This window comes from Bubalus kerabau, chromosome 17, assembly GCF_029407905.1.
Source record: "Bubalus kerabau isolate K-KA32 ecotype Philippines breed swamp buffalo chromosome 17, PCC_UOA_SB_1v2, whole genome shotgun sequence".
Lineage (NCBI taxonomy): Eukaryota > Metazoa > Chordata > Mammalia > Artiodactyla > Bovidae > Bubalus > Bubalus kerabau.
The window spans coordinates 36,369,751-36,396,659 of record NC_073640.1 but is presented as its reverse complement, the minus strand read 5'-3'; the positions used below and the strand labels follow the sequence as shown (position 1 = coordinate 36,396,659).

Below are 26,909 nucleotides of genomic sequence, written 5' to 3'. Positions count from 1 at the left end.
AGTCTTCTCCAACACCACAGTTCAAAAGCATCAATTCTTCAGTGCTCAGCTTTCCTTATAGTCCAACTCTGACATACATACGTGACTACTGGAAAAACCATAGCTTGGACTAGACGGACCTTTGTCAGTGAAGTAATGTCTCTGCTTTTTAATATGCTGTCTAGGTTAGTCATAACTTTTCTTCCAAGGAGCAAGCGTCTTTTAATTTCATGGCTGCGGTCACCATCTGCAGTGATTTTAGAGCCCCCAAAAATAAAGTCACTGTTCCCATTGTTTCCCCATCTATGTGCCATGAAGTGATGGGACTGGATGCCATGATCTTAGCTCTCTGAATGTTGAGTTTTAAGCTAACTTTTTCACTCTTCTCCTTCACTTTAATCAAGAGGCTCTTTAGTTCTTCACCTTCTATCATAAGGGTGAAGCACAAGCTAGAATCAAGATTGCCAGGAGAAATACCAGTAACCCCAGATACGCAGATGACACCAACCTTCTGGTAGGAATGTATACTGTTGCTGTTGCTGCTGCTAAGTCACTTCAGTCATGTCCGACTCTGTGCGACCCCATAGACGGCAGCCCACCAGGCTCCCCCATCCCTGGGATTCTCCAGGCAAGAACACTGGAGTGGGTTGCCATTTCCTTCTCCAACGCATGAAAGTGAAAAGTGAAAGTGGAGTCCCATTAGGGCTGAGGTTGTTCTCGAGCACCAACCTTACATCAAGTGCTGCGTCAGGTGCTAACAAGTACTGTTTTTCCTCTCTGAAGGGCCATCCCCTCCTGTCCATTCTCATTCAGTTTGCAAAACACCTCCACCCCATCCTTTTGAAGCTTTTTCTGATCACTTTGGCCCACCAGACTTACTCTGGGTGCCATTATGGATCTGTATGCATTACCCTACAGATGCACCTGTCATTCTGGAGGGATTGCAAATGCATCTCTTTTCCTAGAAGTTCACTCTCCTGGACCAAACCTCCTTGAGCACAGACAGCATGCTTCAGCCAGTTCTGGATCTTCAGCCTCTTGCTCTGTGCTCAACAAGCAGTCCATGGTCATTTGATCATGCACCTCAGTGTGTCAGCTTTGTTGGTTTGCGTTTACATCTTCATTTTGAAGGTGAAGACAACCAAGTCCACAGAGCAAACCCCCTTTGCCCTTAGGTTACATCAGACCTAGGCTTAGAAACAAATTACTCTTCCCATGAATGTGCATATTTTAATTTTCAAACTACCAATATATAAAAGGCATGCACACTTTGGTCTAGCAACCTCCCTTCTAGGAATTTATTGTATGAATATAGTCACAAAATGTTTGTCAGAACATGTACAAGGATGCCCCTTGCTGCACTGGTTATATTCAGTTCAGTTCAGTAGCTCAGTCGTGTCTGACTCTTTGCGACACAATGAATCGCAGCACACCAGGCCTCCCCGTTCATCACCAACTCCCGGAGTTCACCCAGACTCACGTCCATCGAGTCAGTGATGCCATCCAGCCATCTCATCCTCTGTCGTCCCCTTTTCCTCCTGCCCCCAATCCCTCCCAGCATCAGAGTCTTTTCCAATGAGTCAACTCTTCGCATGAGGTGGCCAAAGTACTGGAGTTTCAGCTTTAGCATCATTCCCTCCAAAGAAATCCCGGGGCTGATCTCCTTCAGAATGGACTGGTTGGATCTCCTTGCAGTCCAAGGGACTCTCAAGAGTCTTCTCCAAACCACAGTTCAAAAGCATCAATTCTTCAGTGCTCAGCCTTCTTCACAGTCCAACTCTCACATCCATACATGACCACAGGAAAAACCATAGCCTTGACTAGACGAACTTTTTTTGGCAAAGTAACGTCTCTGCTTTTGAATATGCTATCTAGGTTGGTCATAACTTTCCTTCCAAGGAGTAAGCCTCTTTTAATTTCATGGCTGCAGTCACCATCTGTAGTGATTTTGGAGCCCAGACAAATAAAGTCTGACACTGTTTCCACTGTTTCCCCATCTATTTCCCATGAAGTGGTGGGACCGGATGCCATGATCTTTGTTTTCTGAATGTTGAGCTTTAAGCCAACTTTTTCACTCTCCACTTTCACTTTCATCAAGAGGCTTTTGAGTTCCTCTTCACTTTCTGCCATAAGGGTGGTGTCATCTGCACATCTGAGGTTATTGATATTTCTCCCAGCAATCTTGATTCCAGCTTGTGTTTCTTCCAGCCCAGCATTTCTCATGATGTACTCTGCATAGAAGTTAAATAAGCAGGGTGACAATATACAACCTTGATGTACTCCTTTTCCTATTTGGAACCAGGCTGTTGTTCCATGTCCAGTTCTAACTGTTGCTTCCTGACCTGCATACAGATTTCTCAAGAGGCAGATCAGGTGGTCTGGTATTCCCATCTCTTTCAGAATTTTCCACAGTTTATTGTGATCCACATAGTCAAAGGCTTTGGCATAGTCAATAAAGCAGAAATAGATGCTTTTCTGGAACTCTCTTGCTTTTTCCATGATCCAGCAGATGTTGGCAATTTGATCTCTGGTTCCTCTGCCTTTTCTAAAACCAGCTTGAACATGTGGAAGTTCACGGTTCACATATTGCTGAATCCTGGCTTGGAGAATTTTGAGCATTACTTTACTAGTGTGTGAGATGAGTGCAATTGTGCGGTAGTTTGAGCATTCTTTGGCACTGCCTTTCTTTGGGATTGGAATGAAAACTGACCTTTTCCAGTCCTGTGGCCACTGCTGAGTTTTCCAAATTTCCTGGCATATTGAGTGCAACACTTTCACAGCATCATCTTTCAGGATTTGAAATAGCTCAACTGGAATTCCATCACCTCCACTAGCTTTGTTCACAGTGATGCTTTCTAAGGCCCACTTGACTTCACATTTCAGGATGTCTGGCTCTAGGTCAGTGATCACACCATCATGATTATCTGGGTCGTGAAGATCTTTTTTGTACAGTTCTTCTGTGTATTCTTGCCATCTCTTCTTAATATCTTCTGCTTCTGTTAGGTCCATACCATTTCTGTCCTTTATCGAGCCCATCTTTGCATGAAATGTTCCCTTGGTATCTCTAATTTTCTTGAAGAGATCTCTAGTCTTTCCCATTCTGTTGTTTTCCTCTATTTCTTTGCATTGATTGCTGAAGAAGGCTTTCTTATCTCTTCTTGCTATTCTTTGGAACTCTGCATTCAGATACTTATATCTTTCCTTTTCTCCTTTGCTTTTCACTTCTCTTCTTTTCATAGCTATTTGTAAGGCCTCCCCAGACAGCCATTTTGCTTTTTGCATTTCTTTTCCATGGGGATGGTCTTGATCCCTGTCTCCTGTACAATGTCACGAACCTCATTCCATAGTTCATCAGGCACTCTATCTATCAGATCTAGGCCCTTAAATCTATTTCTCACTTCCACTGTATAATCATAAGGGATTTGATTTAGGTCATACCTGAATGGTCTAGTGGTTTTCCCTACTTTCTTCAATTTCAGTCTGAATTTGGCAATAAGGAGTTCATGATCTGAGCCACAGTCAGGTCCTGGCCTTGTTTTTGCTAACACTAAACCAGTGTGGTCACTTATAGAAAGCCAGCATATGCCCTAGAATGACATCTAAACTCTGATTTTATGGAAAGCATAATTCAAAAGGACTAAATATATTTATAGGCAAATGTATAAAAATCACTACTGTAAACAAAGCATAATACTGAAGAATATGTACAAGTATCCCTTCCCAAGGAGAAGGGAATGGCTACCCACTCCAGTACTCTTTCTTGGAAATTCCATGGACAGTGGAGCCTGGTGGGCACAGTCCACTGGGTGGCAGAGAGTCAGACATGACTGAGCGACTAACAGGATACACTGGGGTTTCCCAGGTGGCTCAGTGGGTAAAGAATCCGCCTGCAAAGCAGGAGACTCAGGAGATGTGGGTTCCATCCGTGGATCATGACGATCCCCTGGGAGGAGGGCATGGCACGTCATTCCAGTATTCTTGCCTGGGAAATCCCATGGACAGAGGAGCCTGATGGGCTACAGTCCTAGTGTGGCAGTGTCAGACGTGACTGAAGTGACTGAGCACGCACGTGCATCATAGCAGCTATTGCGTTGTTCTTAATATGCAGAACATGCAAATATTTTAATTCACTTGTTTCTCATAACTATCATGAGCCCCATTTTACAGAAGAGGAAGATGAAGCAAAGAGAGGTTATCCTGTTCAAAATCAGAGCTGGAAAGTGGTAGAGCCGGCATTTAGTGCCATCTGAGAAACTGTTCTTGCCTGGAGAATCCCAGGGATGGGGGAGCCTGGTGGGCTGCCATCTATGGGATCGCACAGAGTCGGACACGACTGAAGTAACTTAGCAGTAGCAGTAGCAGAGAAACTGTTAAATGTGCAAATTCCCCACCCCAGTGGCTGAATCAGAATCTCTGAGAATGGGTCCCAGCAACCTGTGATGGAACAAGCTTTCCAGACATCAGGTCAGAGAGGCCCTGCTCTAAGCCATTTTGCTTCCCCAGGCACACTATTTCTAAAGGAAACACAAAACTCTATTAGCTGTTGAGAGACTATGCTTAGAAGAGGGGGAGGGGAAGATAGTCACTTTAACTTTGTTACTTATTGAACTCCTCAGATTGTCTAGACCTACCTATATTGTATTACTTCCATTTTGATTGGTTTTAAAGGTCAAATGAACTCACTGGGTAGGCGGATTATGAGCCATTTTTATATGTCTGGTGTTTTCTCTCTACTTCTCTTTATTAAGACAATAAGAAAACAAAGTTAACCAATATATGCTTTAAAATTTTTTTTTTTTTTTTTACGAAGTCCCCCTTGGAAACATCCCAGGGAAGATGCCAGGAGAGCTCTCCCACCGGAGATCCGAACCTTGCATCTGCCTCAGGGAAAGCATCTCCTGGCAAAACAAATGATTCTTTCACCACCTGAGGAGCTGCCCTCCACCCCTTAAATTGGTCGCATCCATCACAGTCAGCCCAGACGTGGTTGCTGTTCAATCCTGAGCCCCATGTGATAATTGGCATAATTTCCCTGAGATAATGTGGAGGTTAATGAGCTACAGGAAGCTTCAGGCCATCTACTTTCATTTTCAGCTCAGGCAACTGGGGTTTGATGAGAGTGGGGAGAAATCTACCAAAAACAAGAATGAAGAGGTCACAGGAGAATGTGGGTGCAGAGTGGAGACCAGAGTGGGAGAGAGGGGTCCTCCCAGCCCATCAGCTACGACACTGCTCTGGATGGAAGCCCCCTCCTCCTCTCAGCTTTGTGGGAGAGTCTCCATTCAGGAGGCAGTGCGGTGCACCCCAGCACATTCCAACCCTGTACTAGGCTTAGTATTTTTTGTTGTTGTTTGCTCATTAAGTCATATCTGACTCTTTGCGACTCCATGGACTGTAGCCTGCCAGGCTCGTCTGTCCATGGGATTTTCCAGGCAAGAACACTGGAGTGGGTTGCCATTTCCTTCTCCAGGGGATCCTTCAACCCAGGAACTGAACCCGTGTCTCCCGTCCTGGCAGGTGGATTCTTTACCACTGAGCCATCAGGGAAGCTCTAGTACTTTTTAGGACTGTTCAAAAAATTAAAAAATAAAAATGAAATATCCAGAAGATGATCTACCTTCTTAGAATTTCTGAAGCACATGAGAATGTTTAAGGCCCTGTGAAATTCAGCAGTAAGGAAGTAGGTTTAGGGTTGATTAATCTAGAGTAGTAATCTAGTTTAGAGTCATCCAGGCTAAATTCACTATGGAAACTTATTTTAAAATTTTTAAGTTCAGCTTCTGGTTGCTTCTAAAAGAGTCAGAGTTGTATTGTATTCACTGCAGTATAACCTGGGAAATTCTAATACAAACAAAAGTAAGGTCTCTAGACTAGACTGTTAAAACCATGAATGCATTCATTTATTTAACAATCGACAGGCTGTGTGTGCCCTGCAGGTAGGTATTGGGGCTGGGAACCCAGAGATGAAAGCAACACTGTATCTACCCTGAAAGCCTTCACAGTCTAGATGGAGAAGGGGATATAAACAAACAGGAAGGATGCCAGAGAAAAGGCTGTGGGAGAGGCAAGTGCCTCCAGCTATGAGAGCACAGGGCAGAGCTCCTGCCACAGAACTAAGGACAGACACTGGGAGCTCAGTAAGGGGTGGGGGAGTCCCCAGGGAACAGGAGCTAAGCATGGCTTTCCCCTCAGATGACCAGGCTCTGTCATCTATCAGCTCTGTACTTTAAGGCACTGTATTTATCCTTCTGAACTCAGGTTTCTTTAACTGGAAATGGATCAGTAAGAATACAACACTCTCTGACATACATCACAGCAGAATCCTCTATGACCCACCTCCCAGAATATTGGAAATAAAAGCAAAAATAAACAAATGGGACCTAATTAACCTTAAAAGCTTCTGCACATCAAAGGAAACTATTAGCAAGGTGAAAAGACAGCCTTCAGAATGGGAGAAGATAATAGCAAATGAAGCAACTGACAAACAACTAATCTCGAGAATATACAAGCAACTCCTACAGCTCAACTCCAGAAAAATAAATGACCCAATCAAAAAATGGGCCAAAGAACTAAATAGACATTTCTCCAAAGAAGACATACAGATGGCTAACAAACACATGAAAAGATGCTCAACATCACTCATTATCAGAGAAATGCAAATCAAAACCACTATGAGGTACCATTTCACACCAGTCAGAATGGCTGCGATCCAAAAGTCTACAAGTAATAAATGCTGGAGAGGGTGTGGAGAAAAGGGAACCCTCTTACACTGTTGGTGGGAATGCAAACTAGTACAGCCACTATGGAGAACAGTGTGGAGATTCCTTAAAAAACTGGAAATAGACCTGCCTTATGATCCAGCAATCCCACTGCTGGGCATACACACTGAGAAAACCAGAAGGGAAAGAGACACGAGTACCCCAATGTTCATCGCAGCCCTGTTTATAATAGCCAGGACATGGAAGCAACCTAGATGTCCATCAGCAGATGAATGGATAAGAAAGCTGTGGTACATATACACAATGGAGTATTATTCAGCCATTAAAAAGAATACATTTGAATCAGTTCTAATGAGGTGGATGAAACTGGAGCCTATTATACAGAGTGAAGTAAGCCAGAAAGAAAAACACCAATACAGTATACTAACGCATATATATGGAATTTAGAAAGATGGTAACAATAACCCTGTGTACGAGACAGCAAAAGAGACACTGATGTATAGAACAGTCTTATGGACTCTGTGGGAGAGGGAGAGGGTGGGATGATTTGGGAGAATGGCATTGAAACATGTAAAATATCATGTATGAAATGAGTTGCCAGTCCAGGTTCGATGCACGATACTGGATGCTTGGGGCTGGTGCACTGGGACGACCCAGAGGGATGGAATGGGGAGGGAGGAGGGAAGAGGGTTCAGGATGGGGAACACATGTATACCTGTGGTGGATTCATTTTGATATTTGGCAAATCTAATACAGTTATGTAAAGTTTAAAAATAAAATAAAATTTAAAAAAAAAAATAAAAAAATAAAGTTTCCTCAAATAAAAGCATAAAAAAAAAAAAATAAATAAAAGACACTTGCTCCTTGGAAGAAAAGCTATGACCAACCTAGACAGCATACTAAAAAGCAGAGACAGTACTTCAGACAAAAGTGCGTCTAGTCAAAGCATTGATTTTCCAGTCGTCATGTATGGATGTGAGAGTTGGACTACAAAGAAAGCTGAGGGCTGAAGAATTGATACTTTTGAACTGTGGTGTTAGAGAAGACTCTTGAGAGTCCCCTGAACTGCAAGGAGATCAAACCAGTCAATCCTAAATGAAATCAGCTCTGAATATTATTGGGATACTGGAGCTGAAGCTCCAATACTTTGGCCACCTGATGTGATGAACTGACTCATTTGGAAAAGACCCTGATGCTGGGAAAGAGTGAAGGCAGGAGGAGAAGGGGATGACAGAGGATGAGATGGTTGGATGCCATCACTGACTCCATGGACATGAGTTTGAGCAAGCCCCGGTAGTTGGTGCTGGACAGGGAGGCCTGACATGCTGCAGTCCATGTGGTCACAAAGAGTCAGACAGGACTGAGTGACTAAACTGAACTGAGTTTGAACCCCAGTACCTGTGAAGGTAACATTATTCAGAAATAGGGCCTTTGCAGTTGTAGTAACTAATTAAGATGAAGTCATTAAGTCAGACCCTAAATCCAACGTCTGGTACCCTTACAGGAAGAGGAGAAAAACAGACACTTTGGGAAGGAGGCTGTGTGAAGACAAGAGGCAGAGATCAGAGAGGCAGGCAGCTGTGAGCCAAGAACACTCAAGACTCTCTGCCACCAGCAGAAGCCACCAGAGAATCAGGGAACTGACTTCTCCTCAGGCCTTCTAGAGGGGATCAGCCCTGCCAACACCTTGATTTTGGACTCCTGGCTTCTTCAACTGTACTCGACTCCGTTTCTGTTGTTTTAAATCACTCAGTTTGTAGTGCTCTGTTCAGCAGCCCTAGGAAAGAGCTTTCCAGGGTTTCTCAACTTCGACACTGTTGGCATTTGGGTGGAACACGCTCTCTGCTGGGAGGTGGGGCCGCTGCTCTGTGCAGGTTATCTGACAGCACCAGCCTCTCTCCACTGAATGCCAGTAGCACCACCATGGCATGACGAGTGAGAATGTCTCAAAATATTGCCAATATATCCTGGGAAGGGGGAGCTCGAGGGGCAAATCTCCCCTGGGTGAGAACCATGGCTTGCTTGCTCACTCGTTTATCTATTCGTCCATTCATTCATTCATGCATTCACTTATATTTGATCATTTTCTATAATATTTACATGGAAATGAGTATGGACCAGGTTATCTCTTTAGGCTCTTGGGAATGCAATGGAAACAATAGTCTTTATGTTCATGAAGCTTACAGTGGAGTACAGAGTCTAAGCAAATAATCCACAAACCCTTACAAAGTGGGATAAATACCCCAAATCAAGTGACCATGGTTCTAGACAAAGGAGCCTGACTTAGATGGTGGGCCCAGGGGGTTTGATGGAGGTCTGAGAAATAAAAGGTTGCCTAGGCACAGATGACAGGGACAGATGAGATTCCCAGGTAGTGCAAAGGCCCTGGGGTAGAAAGGAGCATGGGGAAAAGCACAGGAAGACAGTGGCTGAGGGAAGTGGAGGGCAGGGCCCAGGATCTGGTCTGTATCCCAGAATCAGATCTGGTTACAGGGCAGAAGGAAAGAAATGCCCCAGCAAAAGACAGAAAAGGCCCCCTGGGAACCACGTCATTCATCTCCAAGGTAATTCTGAGACAACTGGCCGTTGATTTCCAGTGCCCCCCCAACAAAGTGGGGCCCTTTCTGCCATACGGCTGCAATCCCCCACGTCTATATGGGACACAGGTAGACGCACAGTTTCTGGGAAGGGCTGTCTGGCTTTTTATGGTTTAATGAAGAGATGTGCAGGGACCATCAAGTCAGGTAATAAAAAATGCTCAGAAATCTATACTTATGCCCTGTAGCTCTCTGGCAAAAATAGCATATTGTCCAACGAGATGGATGCAGCCAGCTCCTTCCAGGGAGTACCATTTTCCCCAGAAGGTTGGATGTGCTGCCTGGTGGCCCGGAGCTGAGCTCTGGGGAAAAGCCCTGCTCAGCAGGCACTGGATCTGGAACAACATGCACCCCCGTTCCTGCCACCCCCATCTCCACTGTCCTCATTCTGCACTGTTGTATGGACACAAGTCTGACCACAAGGCTCCTGGGCAGAGGACCTTAGCATGAAACACTGATGCCCGTCCTCTGGGTCTGCAGCTTATGAGGAAAGAACCCCACTCCTTGGATTCTTAGCTTTCTTTTCTGTAAAATGGCGTGAACGATCTCTGCCCTGGATTTGCCAAACCTCTGCTCTAGGTCAGAGAAGAGTCCCGTGTATGAACTACTCCAGAAGTCATGACATGCTTCACAATACAGGCGGCCACGGGCCCTGGTGTATGTGTGGACATGGCACCCAGAGTCCGTATAGATTCAGGGTTAAACCTTAATCTCCTCAGCTACCAGCTTTGAGACTCAACTCATCTATAAAAAGGGAATAATCATGCTATCATAAGAATGTGTCCAAAGGAGTACATATTTAAATATGGAGGCCTCCTAGCACATTCTTGACTCAATGCCTAGCTGCAATTACTAATGTAACTGTGGACTTTGGGAAGTTGTAAAGGATGGGAAGGGCTTCCCAGGTGGCCCCGTGGTAAAGAATCTGCCTGCCAATGCAGGAGATGTGGGTTCAGTCCTTGAATTGGGAAGATCCCCTAGAGGAGGAAATGGCAACTTACTCTAGTACTCTTGCCTGAAGAATCCCATGGACAAAGAAACCTGGTGGACCACAGTCCATGGGGTCGCAAGGAATCAGACACAACTAAGCAACTGAGCACACACACAGAGGATGGAAAGGAATATAGATTAACCTCCTGGAGGCTGCGGAACTGGTGTCCAGGGCCCTGTACACTGAGGGCCTCTGATGGTCACCTGGGCAGGCTCCCGGCCTGAAGCCCCTGCAGCCTCTTCCACCCCCAGCACACACAGCAGCATCCCCCACCTGGTCCATGGGCCTTCCCCGTGACGCCTCTCATACCTGCTCCAACCTCTCCTTCTTCCCTTATTGTCTCTCACGAAGGCTGTGCTGTGGAGCGGGCCTCCTCCCCTCCATTCAGGGGACTTGGTCACAGCTGTCCCCCTGGGCAGAATCTCCCCATCCCTGCCAGCGGAGGTCAGCTCCTGCATTTCTCTGCTCCCTGAGGATGCTGTCTGCCCTTTCTTACAGTTTCTTACATGTCCTTCTTAACCCTTGCATCCATGTGGTACAGCCTCCCCAGAACCTTCTCCATTTACCTGTCCACCTGCCTAGACTGTGAGCTGGTGGGGGCTGGGTCTGAGCGGGTTCTCACTACATCCCTCTCAGGGGCTCTCCTCCTTTCTCCCTTCCTCAAAGATCATCTCATCATCTTGGCACCCTTACCTGCCAAGAGCTGTGCTGGGGATAGATTCAGAAGTGAGCCTGGTTGTCAGCCCTGCCCTCACGGAGCTCACATCCCCTTATGTATGGGTGGTGGGGAGTGGCGGTGGTGGGGAGTTACTATAGGAAAAGATGAGATATCAGGTCACTACAGGCTCCATGCTGAAAAATAAAGCAGAATAATCCTGTAGGGACTTCCCTTGGTGGTCTAGTGGCTAAGACTCTGAGTTCCCAATACAGGGGGCCCGGATTTGATCCCTGGTTGGGGAACTAGATCTCCCATGCTGCAACTAAGACCCAGTGCAGCCTAATAATCAAGTCTTTAAAAAAAAAAAAGAAAAAAAAGAATAAGCTTGCAGAGAGTATCATGAGACGCTACTTCAGAAAAGGGAAACCAGGGCCCACCCAGTGTGTTGGGGACCTGGCAGGGCGTCCTGGATGGGCTGTCCAATCTCTCTTCAAATCCCAGACTCTGTCCCTGGCCCAGGAAGTCAATTCAAGGCAAGCTGTGCCTCTTCAGCAAGAGTGTTCGCTTCCTGTGTGTTAGTCGCTCAGTTGTGTCTGACTATTTGAGACCCCATGGACTGTAGCCTGCCAGGCTCCTCTGTCCAGGGAATTCTCCAGGCAGGAATACTGGAGTGGCTTGCAATTTCCTTGTCAGGGGATCTTCCTGACCCAGGGATCAACCCTAGGTCTCCCGCATTGCAGGCAGATTCTTTACCTGCTGAGCCACCAGGGAAGCCCTTTGTTTCCTAGCCTGCTGTAATAATTACCACCCTCTTCATGGCTCAAAACAAGACAAGGTAACAAAGGTCTGACACGCCCTGATCCTGGAGCTATTTTTATCCCGGAGCTGGACCTGGGCCAGCCCAGCAGTTCAGTCACTCAGTCCCGTATGCCTCTTTGAGTCTGCAGCACACCAGGCTTCCCTGTCCATAGCCAACTCCTGGAGCTTGCTCAAACTCATGTCCATCGAGTCAGTGATAGTATACAATCATCTCATCCTCTGTCGTCCCCTTCTCCTCCTGCCTTCACTCTTTTCCAGCATCAGGGTCTTTTCCAAATGAGTCAGTTCATCACATCAGGTGGCCAAAGTATTGGAGTTTCAATTTCAGCATTAGTCCTTCCAATGAATATTCAGGACTCATTTCCTTGAGGATGGACTGCTTGGATCTCTTTGCAGTCCAAGGACTCTCAAGAGTCTTCTCCAGCACCATAGTTCAAAAGCATCAATTCTTTGGCACTAAGCTTTCTTTATGGTCCAACTCTCACATCCATACATGACTACTGGAAAAACCATAGCTTTGACTAGACGAACCTTTGTCGGCAAAGTAATGTCTCCGCTTGGAAAATCCCATGGATGGAGGGGCCTGGTGGGCTGCAGTCCATGGGGTCGCTAGGAGTCGGACACGACTGAGCAACTTCACTTTATTTTTTCATTTTCATGCATTGGAGAGGGAAATGGCAACCTACTCCAGTGTTCTTGCCTGGAGAATCCCAGGGACAGGGGAGCCTAGTGGGCTGCCATCTATGGGGTCGCAGAGGGTCGGACACGACTGAAGTGACTTAGCAGCAGCAGGTTGATAACAGCTTTTCTTCCAAGGAGCAAGCATCTTTTAATTTCATGGCTGCAGTCACCATCTGCAGTGATTTTTGAGCCCAGGAAAATAAATTCTATTACTGTTTCCATTGTTTTCCCATTTATTTGCCATGAAGTGATAGGACTGGATGCCATGATCTTAGTTTTTTGAATGTTGAGTTTTAAGCCTGCTTTTTCACTCTCCTTTCACTTTCATCAAGCAGTTCTTCAGTTCCTCTTCACTTTCTGCCATAAGGGTGTTGTCCTCTGCTTTTCAGGTTATTGTTATTTCTCCCGGCATCTTGATTCCAGCTTGTGCTTCATCCAGCCTGGCATTTCGCATGATGTACTCTGCATATAAGTTAAATAAGCAGGGTGACAATATACAGCCTTGACATACTCCTTTCCCAATTTGGAACCAGTTCATTGTTCCATGTCCCATTCTAACTATTGCTTCTTGACCTGCATGCAGGTTTCTCAGGAGGCAGGTAAGGTGATCTGGTATTCCCATCTCTTTAAGAATTTTCTACCGTTTGTGGTGATCTATATAGTCAAAGGCTTTGGCATAGTCAATAAAGCAGATGTTTTTCTGAAATTCTTTTGCTTTTTCTATGATCCAGTGGATGCTGGCAATTTGATCTCTGGTTCTTCTGCCTTTTCTAAATTCAGCTTGAACATCTGGAAGTTCACAGTTCACATACTGTTGAAGCCTGGCTTGGAGAATTTTGAGCATTACTTTGCTAGCATGTGAGATGCATGCAATTGTGTAGTAGTTTGAACATTCTTTGGCACTGCCCTTCTTTGGAATTGGAATGAAAACTGACCTTTTCCAGTCCTGTGGCCCTGCTGAGTTTTCCAAATTTTCTGGCATTTTGAGTGCAGCATTTTAACAGCATCATCCTTTAGGGTTTAAAATAGCTCAACTGGCATTCCATCACCTCTGCTAGCTTTGTTTGTAGTGATGCTTCCTAAGGCCAATTTGACTTTGCATTCCAGGATGTCTGGCTCTACATGGGTGATCACACCATCACGATATCTGGGTCATGAAGATCTTTTTTGTATAGTTCTTCTGTGTATTCTTGCCACCTCTTCTTAATATCTTCTGCTTCTGTTAGGTCCATACCATTTCTGTCCTTTATTGTGCCCATCTTTGCATGAAATGTTCCCTTGGTATCCCTAATTTTCTTGAAGTGATCTCCAGAGTTTCCATTGTATTATTTTCCTCTATTTCTTTGCATTGATCAGTGAGGAAAGCTTTCTTATCTTTCCTTGCTAGTCTTTGGAACTCTGCTTTAAAATAGTTGTAGCTTTCCTTTTCTCCTTTGCCTTTGTTTTTCCAGCTGGGAATCATTTCATCCTCTCGCCCTAAATCCCGGGCGAGCCCGGATCCAGCAGGAACTGACAAGGGCCTGGTCTGAGGCAGGAGAGCCACCCCCTCCTTGTCTAGCGGTGTTTTTAAGAATGAGCACACTGCTGAGTCTATCTGGGGAGTGGTGGGGAGGAGCTGAACAAGGCTTCAGAGGAGGAGGAGGATAAACTGGTGTTAAGGAAACCCACATGGTCTGGCACTAAAGTTTCAAATGCTGTAAAAGAAAACCAGAAGTAAACTTAATTCTAAGTGAAAGGCTGCTATAAATCTGTGCAGGGAAGCAGGAATCCTCTGGGTGAATGGATACCAACTTTGCGTCTGGTTCTTCTCCTCACCTGCTGTAAGGTACTAAACCCCCAAACATACATTAATATCCGAACCCCAGAACCTGTGAACACAACCTTATTTGGGATGAGGTCTTTGTGAATGTCAGTAAGGATTTCCAAATGAGATCATCGTGGATAACCCAGATGGGCCCTGAATCCAACAACAAGTGTTCTCATGAGATATTTCTAAAAGATTGAAGGGGAGAGGACAATGGCCTCCCAGTTCTAGAGGTCAGCAGTCTGAAGTTTAGGTACTGGCAGAGCTGGGCCCCTCCAAAGGCTCTGGGGGAGTGTCCTCTCTTGCTTCTCTAGGCTTCCGGTGACTCCAGGTGTTCCTTTTTTTTTTTTTTAATTTTATTTTATTTAACTTTACAATATTGTATTGGTTTTGCCATATATCAAAATGAATCTGCCACAGGTAAACATGTGTTCCCCATCCTGAACCCTCCTCCCTCCTCCCTCCCCATACCATCCCTCTGGGTCGCCCCGGGGAACCAGCCCCAAGCATCCAGTATCGTGCTTCGAACCTGGACTGGCAACTCGTTTCATATATGATATTATACATGTTTCAATGCCAAGGTGTTCCTTAGGTTTTGGCTGCAGCCCTGTAGCCTCTGTCTCCATTTTTCACGTATCTCCTCCTTTATATCTGTGTCCTCTCCCCTCCTGTCTTACAGAAATATCTCATGAGAGCACTTGCCATTGGATTCAGGGCCCATCTGGATAATTCAGGATAATCTTATTTGGAAATCCTAATTGACATTCACAAAGACCTGTTCCCAAATAAGGTTGTGTTCACAGGTTCTGGCTGGTGGCTCAGGTGGTAAAGAATCTGCCTGCAATGCGGGAGACCTAAGTTCAACCCCTCAAGGGTTGGGAAGATCCCCTGGAAAAGGGAATGGCAACCCACTCCAGTATTCTTGCCTGGAAAATCCCATGGACAGAGAAGCCTGGTGGGCTACAGTCCATGGGGTCACAAATATTCGGACACGACTGAGTGACTTTCACTCATAGGTTCTGGGGTTAGGGTTAGATATCTTTGGGGATGATCATTTAGTACCTTATAGCAGGTGAGGGGAAGAACCAGTCTCAAAATTGGTATCCATTCACCCAGAGGATTCCTGCTTCCATGCATGGATTTAAAGCAGCCTTTTACTTTGATTTAAATTTATTTCTGGTTTTCTTTTACAGCATTTGAACACTTAGTGTCAGACCATGTGGGTTTCCTTATTAGGCAGTCACTTTCTCCTCCTCCTCCTCTGACGCCTTGTTCAGCTCCTCCCTACCACTGCCCAGTCACACCCACCAGTGTGCTTAAAACACCAACAGACATGGAGGGGTGGCTGACCGGCCTGGGACCAGGCCTTTGTCAACTCCCACTGGATCTGGGTTCGCACAGGATTTAGGGAGAGAGGATGAAATGATTCCCAGCTGGAAAAACAACCCTGTCTGCTGGGCCGGCCCAGATCACAGAGAAAGAATTGGAGTCTCAGGGCGAGTTCTGCTTTTGTTTTCCTTTCCATTTTAACTCAAACTCCTTATTGTTTCTGTTACTGAAACTCAGACACACACACAGACACACATGCAAACAAGTTCAACTGAGTATGAAATAAGTAGAAAATATAAAATGAAATGAAAAATCTTCTTCTCATTTCCTTTTGCCAATTCCACCTTTCTAACTTTCTCCAGAAATGCATTTTCTTCAGAAGAGAAGCACGTCCCCGCAAGGATATGCACTTGTGTATGCCCAGCTAGAGTCAGTTTCTATTTTTACACTTTATATATGTACTTATTCATATGTAAATGCTTTTCATGATGTAAAAGGGCTGTCCTTTCTCATGGCTCTGCACTTGGCTCTTCCTCCTTGTGGTCTATCTGGGACAGTTTTCCTTATTGGGTTACGTGGATTTATCTCATTTTTAACAGCTGCAAAGTACTCCATTCAATGGATGTACCATCAAGTACTCCAACGGGCTACTGACCCGAGTTACCAAGAGCTTAGCTTCTGACTCAGCCTGGTGCCTGCTCACTGTAGCTGTGCATAGAACAAATACACATATCAATAATATGGTATATAAAATAATATTTATACATGAAATACTGGGTTGGCCAAAAAGTTGTTTGGATTTCTCAATAACATCTTATTGAAAAACCCAAGTGAAATATTTGGCCCACCCAATATTATATTACAGCATATATTATTTTATATATAATTTGAATAATTATATATTAATATAACATATATCATAGGGCTTCCCAGGTGGCTCTAATGGTAAAGAACCCATGTGCCCATGCAGGAGATGCATGCAGGTTTGATCCCTGCGACAGGAAGATCCCCTGGAGGAGGGCATGGCAACCCACTCCAGTATTCTTGCCTGGAGAATTCCATGGACAGAGTAGCCTGGCAGGCTACAGTCTATAGGTTCGTAAAGACTCAGACACAACTGAATAGACTTAGCATGCATACATAATATATATCATAATTATATCATAAATTACATATCATTCAATTATCACAATTATAGGTGATTGTTATCCTTACTCTAGAGATCAGGGCCTGAAATTTTCATCTCCGACATGAAGCTTGGTTAGCTAAGGCTGAAGGAGGTAAGGAGCTTTATGCAAAGTCCAGGGGAGTGCGATTCCAAATGCTTTATTCTTTACATTGTGCCACATTCCCCACTGTTTTACTTTTTTTGGACCATCTGGCACAAGCCCCACCCTTTGGTTTCCTTCCTGCCCTTCCGAGTCAGTTCACAGTTCCTAAAGCCCAGCGGGAATGCAGATGGGCTTGTGTCTGAGTAGGGCAGCGGGAAGGACCCTGTATGGAGCCTGGCTGGCTCCTTGATGGGCTGTGAACCCTACGCCCTCCAGGGCCCATGTGTATCTGCATCACTTCCCCTGCAGTCTTCTCCAGTGATCACACTCGACAAGAAAGAAAAATAAACTTGGCCTGGAGTCAGCCCATCCTGATTCTTGGGTGGGCCTGAGAGCTGTGGGGTCAAGTCACTTTGCTCAGGGCCCCAGTGACAACAGCCTGCTCTTTGAAGTGGGCCCAGGAGAAGGGTGTGCTGGGTGAGTGTCATGGCTGCAGCAGCTGCCAAGCTGCTTAAGCCCCAGGCTGGCCTATGGTGGCCTCACCGTCGAATTAAGTCCCATTTTGCATTTACTGACTCACTGTGACATAATGCTGGCTTTGGAACCTGTAACCTTCTAGCTGAGACTTTGTGCTCCTAGGAAAGCCCTGAGCTCTTTGAGCCTCTGTTTCAATCACCACTAATGTCCTCATGGTTGGGTTGCTGGTGAGCAACCGGGAATGAGCGACAAGAAGTTTTCAGTGCTGAGCTTCTCAATTCACTCTGCTGTGAATTCAGTGCACCTGGGGCGGGGCAGGGTGGTGGTGGCTTGCAAACCTCAATGCGCAGGCTACACTCTCGATCAATTAAGTCAGGCTACCTGGGCTGGGGCCCAGGAACCAGCACTTAAAAAACAACCAACCAACCACCCAGAGCTTCCAAGTGTAGCCACTTCTGAGAACCAGAGAGCAAGTGGCAAGGCCCACCCCATACATAGTCGTCACTCAGCAAATGCTCACGGCCGCCTCCTCCTCCCTAAAATCTAAAGACAACATAAATCTCCAAAGGCTTTGAAGAAACCTCTGGAACTTTAAGCCAAACAGCCAAGGTGAGGCCAGGGCCACGGTGTCCATGAAGCTCCCTGACTCGCTGTCCACTTTCTTAAAGAGCAAGGGCAGTTTGAGGTCAGGGTGTAATGTTTGGAAACTTCTGGGAAGTGAAGCAATGGCATTTCTGAAATTCCTGCCCTCCCTTCTTATCACCTTCTCTTTATCAGCTTCGCTCTAAGCCACTGTTGGTGCCTCAGGAGGGAGTGCTGAACCCGAGCCCCTCTAGCAAAGCCTGGTGGGCTGGGGTGAGGGGGGGCGTGTGGGGGCAGGGCACCTTGTGCAATCCTCCGTGAGACTCAGAACCCAGTGGACTCCAGGCCCCACTAAATCTGTTTGGACTCACCTCTGAAAGTCAACTTTCCTTGGTTGCTTAATTTGGAGCCTGTGCGTTAAGATACTGAAACTAATCATAAACATGGGCAAGGCTATAAGGACTCATGGCCAACCACCCCACTTAGAGAAATTACCCAGGCCACCAAGTCCCTGAAGAACATCTTGGTCACACCTGAGTGGGCCACCATGGTCCACCCAGTCGATGCATCCCCCATCAACAGCCCCCCGCCATTCCAGTGTCCACCAGGCCTTCACAAGCTTTTCTCCAACTATGGCCCACTGGCATACAACCACGTCAGGGCTGATGCAGCCAACTGGGCTTAACACAGGCCCTCGAGGCAGCCGTGGGCTCGCTCACACATGAAAATCCTTCTCTAAGGCTTTCTTGGAGTTTGCTGCCTGGTGTTTCTCTTTCTCTGCTTTTCAAGAAGCAAAGACCAGGAAAGGAAGCTGAGTGGCGTTCTCTGTGATTTATGGTACCCCTCTCTGTTTTGTTCTGGATACCCAAGTGTCTGCTCCACTCAGCCACGAATGCCCACCCAAAGGCACACAGACAACCTACCTGGATAGAGCAGCAGGGACTCGAGCCTGGTGTGGGCGAGTTCATGAACTGAGCTGCTTACAGGAAGGAGGTGACCCCTGGACTGGCTACCCAATGACGATCTCCTGACTTGCCTTGAACCACCTGGAATTACTTCAACCTGTGTGAAAACTTTGCTTAAAGGCCCAGAATCTGTCCTCTCTTCCTCTTTGCAAGTTCTTTTCCCCAAAGTGTGGTACAGAACCTTGTTTCCTGGGATGTTGATAGAGGGAGAAAAACATCCTGTTGTCAAAAGAGCATGTTAATTACAAGATACCAAATTTATCTTTCACACAGTCAAAATGCACATTAGTCTCTTAAAGGTGCCGAGAAATTCTGCAGTTAAAAAAAAATGTTGAAAAAATAATTCTTAACATTGTTTTTGCCAAGATTTCCCAGAATTATTTGATGAAGGAATGCTTTTTTTTTTTTCTTTTCTCTCCTTCCAACTCCCTTTCCAGTCTAACTCACTAGCAGACCATAGAAACAATGCTCTTCAGAGAAAACCTCAGGAGATGCTATCCTGAAAGAAAGAGTCCTTCATTCAATGGGCGGATGGAGTAATGAGCCCCTAGCAATTCCCCTTTCAACAGGTACATGTACCTCCTCTCCTAAGCCAGCGACCTCCACCTCTGCAGAGTCTCTGCTCCTGCCTAAAGCACCAGAAACCTAACCTGACCGGAAGGAGTTTCCCAGACTTGGTGTCAAATGTTTTCATGGGACCACCATTGGTCAGGGCAGGAAGCCTCAGGATTCGGATCCACGTGTTTCTTCTGCCAATGCAGTGAATGCTTATGAGATTAATGTGGTGTGTGTGAGTGGTGCTGAGAAAAGTTGGTGCTTCAGCTGTAGGCCTGGAAAATTCAGACTATTTGATTTATGGCGCCAGCGACCAGGTGCCAGCCATTTGTTTATATTAGTGGTGATTGACTGGAGACTCATCCCAGGATGCTCAGGGGTCTCTGTGATGTGAGAAAAACCAGGCAGGATTGGAATGTCTTTCTGGTGCCAGGTCCCTCAGAAAGCTGTGCCTCCATGTTCTCTGAGATGGGCCCCCAACTTACTGATGGGGAACCCAGGGCGCAGGGAGGAGAGGCAACAGGCCAAGGTCACATCACTTGAAAATGACACACCTGAAGCATCTGCCAGTTCTGGGGTGGGTCCCATTGTGACTGCCAGCTGCCAGAACCCCACATGCCTGCCACTCCTCCTCCCCATGGGCGCTGGAGCTGGGATGCAAAGCCATGCATATCTTATAAAAAATAACAACAATAACAGTCTGTGCGTGTGTGTGTGTGTGTGTGTGTGTGTGTGCGTGCATGCGTGTGTGCGTGCATGCAGGAGCCTGTTTCTGCAGGCATTTAACAAATATTTGCAAGTATGTGCCAGAGACTAGGGACATGAGAGGGAACAAGGTAGGCAGCCCTCTTGTCCTGAAGGAGAAGCATCTGGGTAAAATGATGAAAGACAAACCACTGCGTTTGAAATCCACAAGTGACTCTGGCTCAAAATGAGCAAAATGATGTGTGGAATTAAACAGGAAAATCCTTCCCCTTGCTTCTGTCACATTCTTACAGGTCACATCAACCTCAGCTGCCTTAAGGGAAAGATTCCAGCAGAAGAGAATGAGAAAAAGAATCTCCTAAGAATCAAAACTAATTTACAACTTCTGCCAGACACCCCGAGAGGGACTTTAACAAATCCGGTAACTATTGGGTAAAAGTGGGAGGTGTGGTTTTCACAAGTGCACACATCAGTCACAAACACACATACATAAACACATACACACTCAGCCGGCATGATGCATGCTCCAGGCAGTCCACAAGTTTTTAACGCAGACCATCCTCTTTAACACTCTTCGTCAACTCAACAATCCACTGTTAATATGCCCATTTCACAGATCAGGAAAACGGAGGTTCAGTAACTTAGCTCAGGTCAGACTCTAACCGACAGCAGCCGGGGTCAAGCCTGGACTCCTCACTCTTGGTTCCATTGCTATAAGGGACACCAGCAAAGTTCATAAGCCACAAAGAAGGCAGGGGCACACTTGGAAACCTGGTGGCTGGAGGGTCGGGAAGCCTGGCTTCCATCCTCCTCTTCCCGTCAGCCCTGTGCCTCCCAGGGCATCTCAGCATCTCAAGTCAGAGAACTAATTCGAGAAAGTGGGGCTGAGTGCGAAAGCACCAAAACCAAAGCCACTCCCAGACTGGGGGATGCTTCCCTTTTGTCCTTCTCTTTCTCTCCAACCAAGGCGCCCCATCCTTGAGAAAGGTTTTACTTTCTTTGGCTGGAGAGCAACGTCTGCGGGAAGTCAACAATCCCGAGACGAGGGAGACAGCCAGGCAGAAGACAAACAAAACTGACACCGAGCAAAAATACAAAGGTATTCAAAACGCGAGCTCTAATGTGCTCTCCCCTGCCTGAAGCCTGCCAGACACAGGGCTTTGAGAAAGAAAGAAAGAAAGAAAACAATCTGATTTGTATGAAAGGGGCCAAAAATAACCTTGCATTCTCCTGCAGAAGAAAACAGAAAACTCGGCGGTTTCCTCCTATTTGGATGTTCTTTTCCTTGGGTTGCGGTCAGCAGGGTGAACCTCTTAGCTCAAGACCTGCAAAGAGACAACAGGCCAAGACACTCAGGCAGGAGGGGGACAATGGGAATCCGGCTGAGAAGGGGGCTCCTAGAGTCTGATTTAAAGCCCTGGTTTCTCCAGGGGCAAGTGCGGCTGGAGGTGGGGGAAAAAGGCCTTCATTTGCATATGTTAATTTAAAGCTATTTTTAATCAGTAATAGGCCTGTTTTTTCAGCCTTCTAAAAAAAAATTACAATGTGTCCCTACTTTCCATCCCTATTTCCTCTGTACCGCTTCTGATTTGTTTTGGTAGAAGCCTAATCCCTGTTGCTTCCAGGCTATTCCTTTCTGCCCTACATTTTCTAAAATACAACTGTGATGTCCATCCTTGCTTCAAAGCTTCCAGTGATGTCTCATCAACCACAGAGAGCCATGTATATCAGGTCCCAAGCTTATTTTATCCCTGTCTCCCTCTAACCTCCGCCAGCTCCCTGAGTAGTCCATGCTTTCCCGACTCTTGCTTCCCTAGGTCAATAAATCTCATTCACTCCTCCTTCCTGAGTCCTTGTCTTTGTCCATCCTTTACAGCAGAACTCCTGTCTCTCCTCCTCTAGCCCCAAGCGGTTCCTTTTCTCCAAAGGAAGAACTCTTTTCACAAATGCTCTTTCAGTGGGTTGTTGCATTTGCCCTAAAAACAAAGTACAGTTTTCCCCAACCTATTCATGGGGACAGCTTCCCTGGTGGCTCAGCAGTAAAGAATCCACCTGCCAATGCAGGAGAACTTGGGATCAATTTCTGGGTCAGGAAAATCCTCCGGAGAAGGAAATAGCAACCCACTCCTGTATTCCTGCCTGGAAAAATCCCATGGACAGAGGAGCCTGGCAGGCTACAATCCATGGGGTCATGAAGGGTAGGACACGACTTAGTGACTAAACAACAGCTGATGAGGAACCAGGGCCCAGAGAGGAGACAGAACATGCCCAAGGTCACATAGCTCATAAGTGATGAACTTGACACACCCTCAGCTTCTGGGCTGGATCCCGTGGTGATTGGCAGCTGCCAAAACCACATGTGAGGCCCCTGACGTTATTCCTGAAACCTCTAAATTGCACCATTGCTTCTGAAATAATTAAACAGCGATTCCAGGTGTTTCTGCTGCTGGAGAGAGAACTGATGTTGCTCTGGACTTTTTTGGCCTCTGGTTTCTCCACAATGCAGAGAAGCTATTTTTAGCTCAGAAATCAAGCAGGGTATGATTATCCCTGCCAAGTTTTTTTTTTTTCAAGTGCATACCCCACTGCCAAACACACTCGAGAACTCTGAGCAGGCCAAAGAGAACACAAATGCAGACATGGAACACCCAGGACAGAGCAAGGGGACCCATGATGAGCAGGTCCAGGGATTATTCGAGGGCTGTTGAGGGTCTGTTGGAATGCTCTGATGGATGAAGACTCTGTCAGTGATGGTGAGAACAGAGAACCAAGGTTGGGAGTGCTAAAGTTGGGAATGAGTGTCTCCAGTGCTGAGACTCCCTGGGCCCCCACCTTGCAGCCTTGAACTTGCAGAGGAGGGGCCGCTGCTCTAGGTACTCCCCCAGCCTCATGGATACTGAGTCTTGCCAGCTCCCTTGAGAAAGCACTGGCCCTGAGCACTGTCTCCCCCAGACTCACAGTCTACCCAGAGACCTGGTGAAGGGGTCAGCCTTCTTTCAGGGAGACGTGGGCTGACTTGGTCCTTCCCAGCAGTCCTCAGGAGTGAACTGCTGAGATAGAGAATCCAGAACCTTGGCAGTCTGTGTTAGAAATTGGACCTTCCCTAAGACCAGGTGGCTCTGGTCAATGAGCTATGATGCAGATATACTGAAAAGCTTTCTCATAAGAGACCCATGGAGGGAGGCAAAAGCTCCTTTCTGCCTGTTTCAAATGCCTGGGACTGCAGCAGCCATCCCGGCACAAGCTAACCCCTTGGGGATGGTGGAGTGGAGGCTGGGAAGAGCTTAGGTCACAGAGGATGTTGTGAGTCCCTAATTATTCAACTCTGAGCACCCTCTTCCATATTTACTATTTCTGTGGCTTTGGGCATACCAACTAAGTCTCATTTGCTTTTTTCTTTTTTGTAAAGTAAGGATAAAAACCCCATCTCATAGTGGAGATTGATGAAATATGAATTAATTCATCTGATATGCTTAGCAGAAGGCTTTACACTAAAAAACGATGGCTATAGTAATAATACCATAGTTAATAGAAACAACAATGCTGCTGGTGATGCCATTTATCCTGGGAACGCGCACTCATCACCGGAAAGTGAAAGTCACTCCGTCGTGTCTGACCCTCTGTGACCCCGTGGACTATACAATCCATGGAATTCTCCAGGCCAGAATACTGGAGTGGGTAGCCTCTTCTCTTCTCCAGGGAATCTTCCCAACCCAGGGATTGGACCCAGGTCTCCCGCACTGCAGGTGGGTTCTTTACCAGCTGAGCCACCACGGAAGTGCAAGGAAGCTAGAGTGTGTAGCCTATCCCTTCTCCAGCGGATCTTCCCAACCCAGGAATCGAACCAGGGTCTCCTGAATTGTAGGCAGATTCTTTACCAACTGAGCTACCAGGGAAGCCCGAATCATCATCACCTATCATATCCCTACTTTGGATATTCTGATTTTCTTAGTGCCCTTTGAGACTATGTTAGGGTTTTGCTTGTCTGTGGTTTTGTCCTTTAAAGTTCTAACAATGATCCCTAGAATATATCCATGTCCATTTTTTTTTTCTCTAGTGAATTATACCATAGATATGTCTCTAGGGTAAGGTCAAGTTAGGTCTTTCTCCTATGAGCTGTTGTTGGGCCAGCTCTCCTCTGCCTTCTGCTTCCTCGGTGGGTTTGTGAGCAGAACCAGGACTGGGTGCCAGTGGTCCAGCCCAGGCTGGACTGCACTGGATGCTGTGGCTGATGGTGCCCCCAGGCGTTGGCAGCCTCATCCTCTGCCCGTGCCACTTTAACCAGACACACTGATGCTCAATTATAATGACCATGACCATGAGATATGAACACCCAGAAGATAGTCCAGGACAACTCCGCTTCAGAGGCGTCTCCAGCTCCCTCAGGAGAAGTCAGCCAGTGAGGGTTCTGGCAGGTCCTCTCGTCTGCGTGCTCTACAGCATCTCAGGGCGACTGGCAAACTTTTCAACATGGCCCAGAAGGTGAGACGTAACACAACGCTGTATTGTGGAGAAGGCTCTGGAGACAGATCCTCTGGGTCTGAATTCACCCATTCGTGTTTGGTGACCTTAAGTGAGGTATGTGACCTCCTGGGTCCTTTCATTGGCACTTCCACTTTTAAAATGAGGCTGTCAGACTCTGGGGCTTCGAGATTTGAAACTGCTGGAAACATCTATTTCTTATGAGGCACGTATTAATTTATTTATTTTCCCATAAAGAGGCTTATTCTAGGGTGAAGGTTCTTAGAGTTTGAATAAAATAAGTTCTTCTCAATTTTTTTTTTTTTTTTTAGTAATATTCAATTGTTTTCATTTCTGGATGAAAAGGCCCCAATTTTACACAGTAAAATTTCACATCAATCTTTTATTTCTACCAGATAGCTCAAGGTTATGATGTTCTCTTGTCTCTGAAAGAAAACAAGGCCAGACGAAGCAGAATACATGAATCGGGCTCAGCTTTCCCCTCGCAGGAGCGGGAGGGGCAGACGGACGCTGCAGCCCTTTTCCTGTAGTTCATAATTCATTACTGTAGAGATTTATAAAGGCCTTTTCAGAAGCGCTTCTCAAAGCCTACTGGAACAGAAACTCCGTATACCACAGTTAAACCTACTAAATTGCTGTTACAAGGGGACAGCCGGGTTGGGTTTGAGGAACCAAATGTGACCAGTGATATGATCCTCCGAGACACAAGACTCTACCTTGGCAGGGGCTGATGGGCACCATCCTGAACTCCTGGGGTTCAGAAGACCAGCAGGGAACCCAAGATGCTTCTTGATGGCTCCCCCTTTCAGGAGCCTTTCAGTGGGAACCCCTCTACTCCTGCCTCCATTCCCCTTGCTAAATTGCTGAGTGTGCTTCTCAACCCTCATTTCCGATTCTTTCTAGGCTTTTCCCTGCATGCTTCACTTCTTCCAGAAATCAACCCTTGACCAGGTCAGGAGCCCCTCCTCTGTGCCCCCACTATGCTGCACTCGGCCTGCTGCTCACTGCTGGAATCACCCATTGGTTCGTCTGAATCCTTCCTTAGCCCGGGAGCTCCAAGCAAAGGAGGTCTCACCTCCCTGGCTTCTCACTGCATGTCCAGCACCCAGCGCAAGGCCCAGCATTCTGAAAAGTGCAAGTGTTGGTCTTCCAGTCGAGTCTGACTCTTTGCGACCCCATGGAGTGTAGCCCTCCAGGCTCCTCTGTCCATGGAATTCTCCAGGCAAGAATACTGGAGTGGGTAACCATTCCCTTCTCCAGGGGATCTTCCTGACCCAAGCATCAAACCCAGGTCTTCTGCATTGCAGGAAGATTCTTTACTGTCTGAGTCACCAGGGTAGCCCCCGGCACTCTGTGGAGATGTTAAATAAATAGTTCTTGATGGACTTCCTTGGCAGTCCAGTGGTTAAGAATCTGCTGGCCAATGCAGGGGGCACAGGTTCAAGCCCTGATCCGGGAAGATCCTACATGCTGTAGGCAACTAAGCTTGTGTGCCACACCCACTGAACCCCGTGTGCCTAGAGCCCATGGTCCTCAACAAGTGAAGCCACTGCATGAGAAGCCCGCACCCTGCAACAAGAGAGCAGCCTTTCACTCACCGCAGCCAGAGAACTCCCGTGTGTAGCAACGAAGATCTAGTGCAGCCCAAAATAAATAAACACAGGAAACCAGCTCTTGAAAAAACAAATGGATTTCTACTCCTCATTTTCACTGGAAAAAGTAAAAGTGAAACTCGCTCAGTCATGTCTGACTCTTTGTGACCCCATGGACTATACAGCCCATAGAATTCTCCAGGCCAGAATACTGGAGTGGGTAGCTTTTCCCTTCTCCAGGGGATCTTCCCACCTCAGGAATCAAACCAGGGTCTCCTGCATTTTGGGTGTATTCTTTACCAACTGAGCTACAGGAAAGCCCCACTTTCACTGGGGTGATTTAACTCAAATCCTGTTTTCCACCAGACACATCCAGACACCTCCACTCACCCACTTCCACCCACTTCACCTCACACCCATCGATCAGGTCTCTGAAATCATCATTATGCACACTACAGTGTAGGGTTTAAGATGATGAATTCTGGACTGACATTTTCTGAGTTCAAATTCAGAATTCCTCAAATACTATCTGTGAGATCTTGGGCAAGTAAAATGGAAATGTTAGTACCTATCCCTCAATATTGTTGGGAAGATTAAATGAGGTAATATCTGTAAAGCGCTTTGCCTGACTCAATCCAAGGGTTTTTTGAAATTAAATAACCAACGACTTAACTGTAATTTGGGGTTTCTAGAATGTTCACTC

The 26,909-nt window shown here is 46.4% G+C and overlaps 2 long non-coding RNA genes across 4 annotated transcripts in view; one reads left to right on the top strand and one right to left on the bottom strand.

Annotated features, from left to right (window-relative positions):
• The window catches only part of LOC129631577 (uncharacterized), a 44,224-nt gene extending 24,599 nt beyond the window's left edge, over positions 1–19,625 (bottom strand). Inside the window, exons 1-2 of the long non-coding RNA XR_008704115.1 lie at positions 19,452–19,625; positions 18,831–19,061 (exon numbers count right to left, since the gene is read on the bottom strand). This is a non-coding gene — a long non-coding RNA (uncharacterized LOC129631577). The remainder of the gene's footprint in view (positions 1–18,830; positions 19,062–19,451) is intronic.
• On the top strand, positions 16,932–26,681 carry LOC129631579 (uncharacterized). 3 transcript variants are annotated; one of them, XR_008704118.1, is made up of 5 exons: positions 16,932–17,934; positions 18,778–19,441; positions 20,426–20,553; positions 21,100–21,231; positions 21,369–21,965. It is a non-coding gene; the product is annotated as an uncharacterized LOC129631579 (long non-coding RNA). The 3 variants fall into 3 exon arrangements; XR_008704119.1 differs by lacking the exons at positions 21,100–21,231; positions 21,369–21,965 and adding an exon at positions 25,518–26,681 and having other exon boundaries at positions 16,934–17,934; XR_008704117.1 differs by having other exon boundaries at positions 16,936–17,934; positions 21,100–21,965.
• Positions 26,682–26,909: the final 228 nt, after the last annotated feature.